Source organism: Dipodomys ordii, unplaced genomic scaffold (genome assembly GCF_000151885.1).
Source record: "Dipodomys ordii isolate 6190 unplaced genomic scaffold, Dord_2.0 Scaffold14, whole genome shotgun sequence".
NCBI lineage: Eukaryota > Metazoa > Chordata > Mammalia > Rodentia > Heteromyidae > Dipodomys > Dipodomys ordii.
In genome coordinates, this window is record NW_012267230.1 from 9,998,654 (window position 1) to 10,010,895 (window position 12,242).

Genomic DNA, 12,242 nt, shown 5'->3' on the forward strand with positions numbered 1-12,242 from the left:
CTCTACCATAGCTCCACTGCTGGCTTTCAGTGGTTAACTAGAGATTAGTCTCACAGACTTTCCTGCATGGGCTGTTTGTTGTTGTTGTTTTTTGCTGGTCATGAGGCTTGAACTCTGTCTGGGCCTGGGCGCTGTCCCTCAGCTCTTCAGCTCAAGGCAAGCGCTCTACCACTTGAGCCACAGCGCCACTTGCAGTTTTCTGAGTGGTTTACTGGAGATAAGCGTCTCACGGATTTTCCTGCCAGGGCTGGCTTTGAACTGTGATCCTCAGATCTCAGCCTCCTGAGTAGCTAGGATTACAGATGGGAGCCATCAGCGCATGCCATGGACTGGTTTTGAACCATGGTCCTCAGCTCCTGAGTAAATAAGCTTATATGAGTGAGTCACCAGTACCTGATGCAGTCTCTCTCTCTCCTTCTCTCCCTCTCTCTCTCTTCCCTTTCCCTCCTTCCCTCTCTCTCTCCCCTTTTCTTTCTCCCCCTCTCTTCCTCCACCCCCAATAGAGTCTCAAGGATTTTGCCTGAGCTGACCTCAGACTTCTGATCCTTCTGCCTCTACCTCCTCAAAACTTGGAGAGTGGCATGGGACCAAGTGAAGGTTGTTGTCTTAATAACATAGCTCAAAATTTCAGCTTATTTGAAGAATTGAATAATAATGATGTATTAAAGAGATGTGACAAAGTGATTATTTGTTATTGTGAGCTGAACCTCAAGATTTGCATGTTTGATTTATGTAAGAAATTATCTATAGTTTTTGTTTCCTCCATGACTCACTCCCAAGATTTTTTTCTTAAGGATCAGTGTGAGAACTATTGGGCTAGTCTTAAAATATTCTTGGGGCTGGGAAGGTGGCTCAGTGGTAGAGCGCTTGCCTTGCATGCCTGAGGCCCTGGGTTCGATTCCTCAGCACCACATGAGCAAAAAGAAAAAAGCCGGAAGTGGCGCTGTGGCTCAAGTGGTAGCGCGCTAGCCTTGAGCTGAAGAGCTGAGGGACAGCGCCCAGGCCCAGAGTTCAGGTCCCACAACCGGACCCAAAATAAAAAAAATATATTCTTTCTTAAAAAGTATATCGTGGGCTGGGAAGATGGCTCAGTGGTAGAGCGCTTGCCTTGCATGCATGAGGCCCTGGGTTCGATTCCTCAGCACCACATAAGCAAAAAGAAGCTGGAAGTGGCGCTGTGGCTCAAGTGGTAGAGCGCTAGCCTTGAGTTGAAGAGCTGAGGGACAGTGCCCAGGCCCAGAGTTCAGGCACCACAACTGGACCCAAAAAAAAAAAAAAGTATATCGTAACAAAATATGTGTAGCATAAAATTTTAACTATTGTTTTCTTTCTTTCTCTTTTTTTGTGGTACCAGGTCTTGAACTAAGGGTCTCCAGATTCATTGGTAGGTATTCTACCACTTGAGCCACACCTCCAGCCCAACTTTTTTACTGATGTTTTGGAGATGGAGTCTTGCAGACTTTTCTGCCAAGGCTGTGCTTTACCTTCAACCCTTCAGATCTCAGACTTCTGCGTAGTTAGGATTACAGACATTAGCCACCATAGTGGGCCCAGCAGTCAATATTTGTATAAAGACATTGGCTCTATCAGCTTGCATAGAAATAACCAAAAAGGGGGCTGGGAAGGTGGCTCAGTGGTAGAGCGCTTGCCTTGCATGCATGAGACCCTGGGTTCGATTCCTCAGTACCACATAAGCAAAAAGAAAAAAGCTGGAAGTGGCGCTGTGGCTCAAGTGGTAGAGCGCTAGCCTTGAGTTGAAAAAAGCTGGAAGTGGCGCTGTGGCTCAAGTGGTAGAGTGCTAGCCTTGAGCTGAAGAGCTGAGGGACAGCGCCCAGGCCCAGAGTTCAGGCCCCATGATGGGACCCTAAAAAAAAGAAATGGTGGCTCAGTGGTAGAGTGCTTGCCTAACATGCATGAAGTCCTGGGTTCGATTCCTCAGTCCATAAACACAGAAAAAGCCAGAAGTGGTGCTGTGGCTCAAGTGGTAGAGCACTAGCCTTGAGCAGAAGCAGCTCAGGGATAGTGCCCAGACCCTGAGTTCAAGCCCCAGGAATGGCAAGAATAGAAAGAAAAAGAAAAGAAAAGTGAGAAATAACTGAAAACCTACATATCACCAAGAAATAGCCAAAAAACCCCACCTCCCACCAAAAGTAGTTGGTTGGTTGGTTGGTTGGTGGTGTTGCTCCGCCTGGAAATCAAACCCAGATTGATTATATTGGATTTAACTTCTGGGGCTGCAATGAGGGAATTTTTACACTGGGCTGACTTCAAGTTACTTTCCTTTCTTTGTAAGGGTAGGAGAGAACTTCCTTGTCTGGCTAAAATTGGCCTGTTTGGAGACTTGGCTCTTATCTCTCTCTCAGTTTCTCTCATGGGAGGTCATGCAAACAACTTTGTTTTTGTACTGTGAATTTTCTTCAGCATGAATGACTTCATTTGGGTTTTATCTATTGGGGTGGAATTTAGGAGCTCGGAACAAATCAGAGATCTGTTATAAATGTTTTTTAATAGTGGCTTCTGATAACAGAGTGTGCATGTGTAGGCTGGAATCCCTAGGGTTCATTTAGAGACTTTAAACCCCAATTTAGAATCAAACACTATCTACATTGAGCATGCTACCACATGACTGTAATCTCAGCACTCAAGAGGCTGAGGTAGGAAGATTGCAAGTTTTTGGTCAGCCTGGGCTATCTAACAAGACCCTATAGTAAAGAAGGAAGAAGAAGAAAGGAAGGGAAGGAAGGAAGCAAGGAAGGAAGGAGGGAGAGAGAGATGCAAAGAAGAAGACAGAACTTCCAAGAAACATCCCAGGCTGCCCTTAGTGACCCCCACCTTCTTTGTCCCCTTCTGCTCCGCTGATTGCAATACATTTGAGTGAGAAAACTCACGGTATCCCAGAGCCTGTGCCAGGTGCCTGTGTAAAATAGTCACTATAGGTTTCTCCGATTTACCGGTGAGGCAACTAGAGCCACTGGCAAAACTAGAAAGGAGCAGGAGAACCAAATGCAGGCCAAATTCGGTTTAGCCCAGGCCCTGTCCTAAGTACTTGCTTGCATCTCTCCATGATAGCCACCAGCCCATGAGAGCAGGGACTGAGTCTTACCATAGGCTGTCCAGTGCCCAGCCCCAAGACTGATGTCTCACAATATTGATATTGAATATTGATAGCCATTCCTCCCTTCTCCAGCCTATGACTAAGGGTGACACCTGCAGGAGAGGGAAAAGGGGCAAGATGGCCAGGCCTGCCTTCCCCTCTCCCTGAAGTCCCCATCTCTGCCAAGTGGCTCTAGCTGGCTTTTCCTTCAACCCTCTGAGCTCTGCATCACCGTCACCACTGTGAGATGACACTTGATTTCAACCCCAGATATGCCTTGGGTCTCTTATACCAAGTGCATCTGATGTTCCCAGATCACTTTTCTCGCTCAGGCTCTGTAATTTAAGGACTGTCTCACTTCCCCCAGCTAGACACCTTGTGTGTGTGTGTGTGTGTGTGTGTGTGCCCATGTGCACGTGCTGTATATGGTACTAAGGTTTGAACTCAGGCCTGGGAGCTTGTCCCTTAGCTTTTCTGCTCAAGGCTACCATTCTACTACTTGAGCCACAGCCCTGCTTCTGGCTTTTTTGCTGGTTAATTGGAGATAAGAGTCTCATGGGCTGGATGCTGGTGGCTCTGTAATCTTAGCTACTCAGGAGATGGAGGTCTGAGGATTGCAGTTCAAAGCCACCCAGGCAGAAAGTCCATGAGACATTTATCTCCAATTATCCACCAGAATACCAAAGATGGAGCTGTGGTTCAAAGTGAGAGAGCACTAGCCTTGAACAAAAGAGCTCAGGGACAGTGCCCAGGTCTTGAGTTCAAGTCCTAAGATTAACAACAATAACAAAAAAAAATGTCTCATGGACTTTCCTACCTGGGCTGGCTTGGAGACATGATCTTCAGATCTTAGCTTCCTGAGTAGTTAGGGTTACAGGCATAAACCACTGTGGCTTGGCTGTGCGTTGGTTTTCCTTGTGAGATAAGGTCTTAATATGTAGGCTGCCTTTGCATTTGGGATCCTCCTAGCTCTGCTTGCCCAGTGCTGGGATTGCAGGGATGGACAAGCACACTCAACATTGCTTGTTTCTTTACCCTGAGGTTTGTTTTTCACTTCCTTTTCTGAATCCCTTCACTTATTTTCCAAAGGGTCTGCAGCCTGACAGTCGGGGTAGGACACAGCTACTATGATGTGTGCTGACTTTTCTCACCAACTTAATTCTCTTCCTGAGCTGCCTGCACTACCAGATCTGAACTGTGCTCTCACGATAAGTTTTCATTCCCCTGGATGACCTTTATCAGCGTTTTCACCCCTCCCCACCTTGTCTGTCTCTCTCCTTCCATTCTCAAAGTGCTGGGGCCAGTCCCTGGCCCGATAAACTAGTGTTCTACCATTGAGCTGGCTACACACCAGGCCCCAACCTTATAAGTTAACATCTATCCCTAGAAAGAGCACCTGCCTGCTGCCCTGGACCCTGGCCGATTCCTTGTGAGTCGATCCTGTGTCAGCTCAAGGGATGGTGTTTCTGGCTCCTTAAATTCCCTGCTGCAACTTTCTGCCACACAAGCTTTCATAGCCCTCCACTTTCCACTCTGAAGTGAAGTCCAGCAGAGTGTCAGGCCATGGAGGCCTGGCAGTGTTCCCGAAGCCTTGGAGTAGGGATTTCCCAGGCCACTGCTGGAGGGGCAGGCGCAGCTGATATGTGGTATAGGCTCCGGTGTTAAATAGCATTGAATCAAAATCCTGACACAATGGTTTTGCCACTATCTTCTGAGCCTCCCCATTCGTCTAAGAGATGGACTGACGTGAATTCTACGGTATCTTTAACACATCTCCCAAACTTACTAATTTCCATTTTCTTTTGTTGTTGTTGGTGGTGGTGGCAGAGGGCCTGAACTCTGGGCCTGGGCGCTGTCCCTCAGCTCTTCAGCTCAAGGCAAATGCTCTACCACTTGAGCCACAGCGCCACTTCTGTTTTTTTTCCTGCTTATGTGGTGCTGAGGACTCGAACCCAGGGCTTCATGCATACAAGGCAAGCGCTCTACCACTGAGCCACCTTCCCAGCCCCCTAATTTCCATTTTGAACAAAGGCAGTGGGCCTTTCTTGAGTAATAGTGCCTGGCTAGCATGTAACAATTTCTCACTTCCTTTGTATATATTTTCAAAATTACCTTCTTTTCATAGGAAAGGATACTTGCTTCTATTTCTTGTAGTAATCATTTCTCCTTCAATTCATTTGATGCCAAAAAGTACCAATTTAAAGAAATAGCATTAAGTTGGGCAAGCAAGGTAGGTCATGCCTATAATCTCAGCCTCTAAGGTGGCAGAGCTGGGGAAGACATGGCTTGAGGCTGCCCCTGGGCCACAGATAGAGATTCTATTTCTTTCTTTTTTTTTTTTGTCAGTCATGGGGCTTGAACTCTGGGCTTGGGTGCTGTCCCTGGGCTCTTCAGCTCAAGGCAAGCGCTCTATCACCTGAGCCACAGCATCATTTCTGGTTTTCTAGTGGTTTATTGGAGATAAGAGTCTCCCAGACTTTCCTGCCTGGGCTGGCTTTGAACTGTGATCTTCAGATCTCAGCTTCCTGAGTAGCTAGGATGACAGATGTGAGCCACCAGCACCCGGCAGAAGATTCTATCTAAAAAAAAATTGAAAGCCTAAAAAAGAATGGGGCGTGGCTCAAAAGAGTGTGTCTCCCTAGCTGCATTTGTCACAATAGTCAAAAGATAGAATCAGCCAGACAGTTGTGTCTCACACCTGGAATCCTAGCTACTCAGGAGGCTGAGATCTGAGGATCATGGTTTGAAGTCAGTTTTGGTGGAGACTCTTATCTCCAATTAACCATCAAAAACTTGGAAATGGAGCTATAGCTCAAGTGGTAGGATGCTAATCTTGAGCAGAACAACCTAAGGGACAGCACCTAGGTCCTGAGTTCAAGCCCCAGTACTGGCGCAAATAAAACAAAAAAAAAATTCAAATAATCACTGGATGCTGGTGGCTCACTCCTATGCTAGGTACTCAGGAAACTGAGATCTAAGGATCAAGGTTCAAAGCCAGCCTGGGCAGGAAAGTCTGTGAGATTCTTATCTCCAATTAACCACCAGAAAACTGGAAGTGGTGCAAGTGGTAGAGCACTTGCCTTGAGATAAAGAGCCCAGGGACAGTGCCCAGGACCAGAGTTCAAGCCCCATGACCAACCAAAAAAAAAAAAAACAAGCAAAAAATGTCAAATAATCTGTAAATAGCTCTCAGAAGTAATTGGCCGCTGGCTTTTATGGCAGGAATCCACTTCTCCGGAGAGTTAGGCTGCTTTAGCAGCTAGACAGCTGTTTCCAGGTAGTGCCATCTGGTGACTGCTGTTTGGACACCTTGTAAGGGCTGAGCTCTGCCAATACAGCAGCAGAGGTCCTGGGAGCCCTGGGGTGGGGGTGGGGGGTGCGGGGAGAGAACCAGGGTTCTACCACCTGGAAGCTTCCACAGTTTCATTCTTTGTCATGCTTCCTTTAACTAGCTGAGCTGAAGAACAAACCTGCCAAAGGGGGGGGGGAGTGGGAGGGTGGGATTTACTCTGACTGCCAGGAAAACCAGAACAACTGGTTTTCATAGCAGTTCTTTGAGAACGTGGTTCACCCACAGCCTTGGGGAAGCCGGTCTCACCCAGCCCCAGCTCAAGGTCACTGTGATTTGACTTGCCTCTGAGAGCAGAGGCAAAATGCCTGCTAGTCAGCCAGTCTGTCCTTACCTGCTGTGTTTTTTACCTGGCACAATACAGTCTTCTCTGTATTTGGTCCATTTTGTGATTCATCAAGATTCTTTTAAAGCTGGACACTGGTTGGTTCATACTTGTAATGCTAGCTACTATGGAGAAAGAGGTGGGAGGTTTCAAGGTTAGCTAAATGGGGGACAGAAAAGTTCTAGACACCCTATCTCAATGGAGAGTTGGACAAGGTGGTACACACTTATTATTGTAACTACCAGGAAGCTTGACATAGGTCACACACACAGGCACGAGCCACTGGCACCCAGCTTTGATTGTTTTTAAGACAGACTTAGCCACCACCAGGCTGCGGTGGTTTGCACCTGTAATCCTAGCTACTCAGGAGACTGAGATCTGAGGATCGAGGTTCATAGCCAGCCCGGGCAGGAAAGTCCGTGAGACTCTTATCTCCAATAAACCACTCAAAAACCAGAAGTGGCGCTGTGGCTTAAGCGGTGGAGCGCTTGCCTTGAGCTGAAGAGCACAGGGACAGTGCCCAAGCCCAGAGTTCAGGCCCCACAACCAGACCCCCGCCCCCCCCAAAAAAAGAAAAAGACAGAGTCTTCCTGTGTTTACACCTAGCTGAATTATATACTTTCAACAGAGAATTGTATGGCTTGAAGTTGTTGAAAACAAACAAACCAGCTGAGTGTGATGGCTCCAGCCTGTAATCCTAGATACTTGGGAAGCAGAGATCAGTGGATCAGGGTTAGAGGCTGGCTAGGTACACAAAAAATTTAAGAAGTCCCACCTCAATCAATGGTTTCCTATTATCCTAGCTACAGGGGAAGCACAGTAGGATGATCACAGTCCACAGTGGCCTGTGCAGAAGTCAAGACCCTACCTGAAAAAATAACCAAGACAAAAAAGGATTGGAGGCTTGGCTCAGAGGTGGAATGTCTGTTAGCAAGCGTTAAGTCCTGAGTTCAATCCCCAATACCACCAAAACAAAATCCATAAAAGCAGAAAGTAAAACCAGAATACAAAACGGATCCGTTTACCACAGTATTTGCTGATTCTAACCAAATGTTTTCTGAGTTAGAAAAAAAATCAAGCAGAAAAAAAAATTCTTTGTCCATTGTAGTTATCTGGGTGAACATTATTCAGGTTCCAGATTTCGAGGAATAGCTCAGTGCTGACTATGCACAGCAAGAACAAAAGCCCAACTGAAGACTCAATATCTCCATTCTGAGAAATGTTGAATATGCTGGTGCCTTCTCCAAAATCTACTGCTCTATTCTAGACAGATCATTTGTTCCAGCCAGTTGTTCTACACTTAGCCTCATGTAGAATATTTGCTTATATGTGCACAGCTCTGGGTTTGACCCCCAGCATATTTTTTGGGTGTGTGTGTGTGGGGGGGAACACTACTGTTTAGCAAGGAGCAATAGGGGAGGGGAAGATCAAAGTACATTGTGCGCATGTCATAAATATCACTATGAAACTCCTTTATATGATTAATGTGTGCTACTAAAGAGAGTCAATAGAAAGGATGACATTAATCAAGACACATTGTACTTCTAAACTGATTTGTGGGATCGTGTAAAGGAAGTTTGTAGAGGGGCATTGCAGGAAGACTCTCCAAGAGGACTTCTAGGGAAAGTATCCTCATTCCTAAGGAAAAAAAAAAAAAGAACAGGGGCTAGGAATGTGGCTTAGTGGTAGAGTGCTTGCCTACATGCATGAAGCCCTGGGTTTGATTCCTCAGTACCACATAAACAGAAAAGGCTGGAAGTGGCGCCATGGCTCAATTGGTAGAGCATTAGCTTTGAGCACAAAGAAGCCCAGAGACAGCACCCAGACCCAGACTTCATGTGCCAGGACTGGTTAAAAAAAAAAAAAAAAAGCTGGAAATGGTGCTATGGCTCAAGTGGTAAAGTACTAGCCTTGAGCACAAAGAAGCTCAAGGACAGCATCCAGGCCCTGAGTTCAAACCCTATAACCAACCAAAAAAAAAAAAAATCCCATTTGTGTGTGTTCTGAATTTGGTTTGTGCTTACCTGTGATGGATAACATGACTTGATATATGATCTAGGTCCTTTAGGAACCCATGGCTGCTGCTTTGGTGGCCAGAGTCCACAGAGGTCACCTCTGCCATGTTGGATCTGGCTTCCAGATGATTTCATTTTGATATTCTATTAGATCCCACAGGTATCTCCAAGGACCATTGCAGAATCCTCTGCCAGAATAACAAATGTATAAGCAGGATATCTGCATGACCCTACTCAACTCAAAGCAGTTACAGGATGATGAGAAGTTTGTCTTTCCAGAAGCAGATTGGCTTCATTGTTCTGCCAGGGGACAATATGGAGGAAGCCCTCCCTCCACGAACAGCACCAGCAGTTCTGAGCTCCTCTGCCTTGCTGCCGACTGTTTCCCTGGTGCTGGGGTCCTGATAAAGCTTTGCTTCTTTTTAGTCTCCTGTCTGGCACAATTCTTTATCACACATGCCCCTCATTCATGTGTGTGTGTGTGTGTGTATCTCACTTTTTGCTCATGGCTGGCACTCTACCATTGATTGGATTCTAGTCTAGTCAAGCTTTATTGCTGGTTAATTGGAGAGTCTTTCAGACTTTTCTGTCCTGGCTGGTTTTGAACAGAAAGCCTCAGATTTCAGGGATCTGGTGTGTGTGTGTGTGGAGGGTAGTCAGGAAGACCCAAGACTGGAAGAAGACGGGATTCTTTGCCATGATATTGTTCAGAACTTTGAATAATTGGAGTTTTGCCAAGTAAAGCTGCTGTCAAACCCTGTGAATTCACATTTCAGTGAATAGCAATGAGGCCTTGGAAAAACTGTCTTTTATTAGTTATTAGCCCTTTGTTTCCAGAGCCCTCCAATGAGTAGAAAAGGGCAGTGTGTTCCATTAAACATTTATTAGGCACCTTTTACATGTCTGACATGTAAAGGAGGCCAAGAAAAGACCCTGTCCTCAAGTTGCTCACACAGTAATTAACACCTTCCTGCTGGCAATAAGCCAATTGGCCCAAAGCTTTTGAAAACCAATGTAATAGAGTCCTCCCTGAATACCTATAATCTTCCTGTTGGGAGATGAGGCAGTTAATGACATCACCTGCTTTTCTAAGAAGCAGTCTTTGCACTTTTGCTTCTAGAAAAAACACCAGGCAGGAAGAAATGCTGCTAATTCAGTATGATGTGTAGAAGTAACCCACAGTGTGATACCCAGCACCCAGGTATAGTGGTGCATGCCTGTTATCCCTGCACTGGGGAGGCTGTGGCAAGACAGTGTGCCACCAGCCAGGACTACACAACAAAGACAAAGAAGCAAGCAAACAAAAAGCTCAAGGGATGGGGGGGGGCATGATGAAAAGCATGATATTGGTCGAGTCATTGTATTCATATAGTACTTTGTTGAATTGCAACTCTGTTGTACAACTACTTAAAGATAAAAAATAAAAACCCACAAAAACTCAAACCTCCAATCTTAGCTACTTGTAGAGAATGTGAGATTGTAGTTACAGGCTAGCCAGGGCAAACACTTTGAAAGATTCACTCTCAGTTAATGATTGAGCTCAGGGGTACATTTCGATCATCCCCCAACCACTCAGAGACACACCAGAAGGACTGCAGGCCAGGTTCTCCTAGAGAAAAAATGAGTCTCTACCTCAAGAATAACTAACACAAATAAAGAGGTGCTGGAGGTGTGGCTCAAATGATAGAGCGCCTGCCTAGCAAGCGTGAGGCCCTGAGTTCAATCCTGAATATTGCAAAAATGAAACAAAACCCGGAGAATTTGCCAATTTAATGTTAAAAAAATTTAAACCACAGTAGTGTAAGACTTAAGTAACTTGAAAAGTTCATTGTTTGACCTATCTCATTGAGTTGAGTGCTCTCTTACCTTTATAGTACACAGGGTTCAAATAAAAACCCAGACCTAAGTTTGGTCAGAGGTGTGCATGTATGTGTGTGTGTGTGTGTGTGTGTGTGTGTGTGTGTGTTAGCAACCTTTAGTTAAGAAACATCTGTTTTCTATAGGCCCTCTCCCTCACTCTGTAATTTCCAGGCAGGTTGGTTGCAGTGTCTAGACTTTTTCAGAAAAAAAAAAAATCAGTATGTCTTTATGTCCGGGGTTTCACATGAGTGAAGTGTAGAAACATTTACGTAGTCGGAACAACAGGTTTTCCTAGTTCGTGCGATGAGGACTAAGGGCCAACCCTCCGTATATTTGTTTGCTCTTTTTACTTTTCCCACGTTTATCTAACCTGGTCAGTACGTATGAGGAACAACCATTAACGTGGTACTGTGTGTGTGTGTGTGTGTGTGTAACTGAAGAGTCTCAGGAACGAATCAGACCATTCCAAGCAAAACCACCTCACCTTCACGGTGCAGACGTTCTACAGTGACCCTGTTCGGTTACAGATACAGCGGGAGGCATCGTGGCAGATGCCAATCCTGTTTCCCTGGCAAAGCGCCCGGCGGGCGGGGAGGGGTTGGGGGTGGGGGGACGGGATGGAAAAGTTTCGGCGAAGGCCCCGGCGGCCGGGCCCCGGCGTGTGAGTCACTCCAAGCTCCCAGTTAATGACAGTGGGGGCCGAGCCTTTACGAGCCGCACCGACTGCGACTGCGAGTGCCGGTCCTGGCGGCTCCAGGCTTTATTGTCAGGTCCCCAAACGCACCCATCAAAGTGAAGAACGCGGGGCGTCGGCTCCGGCCACGGGGGGCAAACGGTGGCTGGAGGGAGAGGGGAAGGAACCGGGGAGACTCAGAGGCGGGGATGGGGCTACCCAGACGGCAGAGGATTCTTTTTCCCACGCTAGGTCGGCCCTCCGTCTCCTCCCACTTTCTTCCGGCGGGCCCGAGCCCGGGGGTCGCCCGCCCCTCGCGCCGGCCCCGCCCCCCCACCCGGTGACAGGTGGGGAGCCGCGAGTCGCCGCCGCTGCCGCCACCACCACCACCACCACCACCACCACCACCACCACACCGCCGCCTCCTCGCGCTGCCTGCTGGGAAGCAGAGCCACTTCCGGTTGCGCCCGCCGCACCCCCCCACCTGGAACTCCGATTCCCGTCGGCCCCCGGGAAAACCGCAGCGGGGTCGCGCAGGCATTGCCGGAACTCGTAGTTCTCTGGTCTGCGGCGTTTCGTAGCCGGAAACGGGGACTGCCAGGGCCGGGAACTACCAAGGCGAAGGTACGGGTGGCGGCGAGGGGTCAATCCGCGCCGGGCGTGGGGTTAAGCGGCGAGGCCGGCGGCGGCGGTGGTTGGGGTTGGGTGGGAGGAGATCGGCTCGCACACACGAGGAGGAGGGTTGGGCCGCCACCGTCGTCGCCGCCGCCGCCGTCGTCGCGAGTGCGGGGCTGGGACTGGAGCCTCTGTCGCGGCGACGCCGGGGACCGTGTCGCTGGCCGCCGGCCCTCCTGCCTCGCCGTGTTGGTTGGGTCCTCGCGGCCTGCTCCTCCCCGGCGGGACGCCCCCGCCTCCATTTCCCGCCC

At 48.0% G+C, this 12,242-nt stretch overlaps 1 protein-coding gene across 1 annotated transcript in view; it reads left to right on the forward strand.

Annotated features, from left to right (window-relative positions):
* The first annotated feature begins 11,888 nt into the window (after positions 1–11,888).
* Positions 11,889–12,242, forward strand: part of Gspt1 (G1 to S phase transition 1) — a 43,120-nt gene continuing 42,766 nt past the window's right edge. Inside the window, exon 1 of the mRNA XM_013011348.1 lies at positions 11,889–11,940. The gene's annotated coding sequence lies outside the window, so the exon portion shown is untranslated. The remainder of the gene's footprint in view (positions 11,941–12,242) is intronic.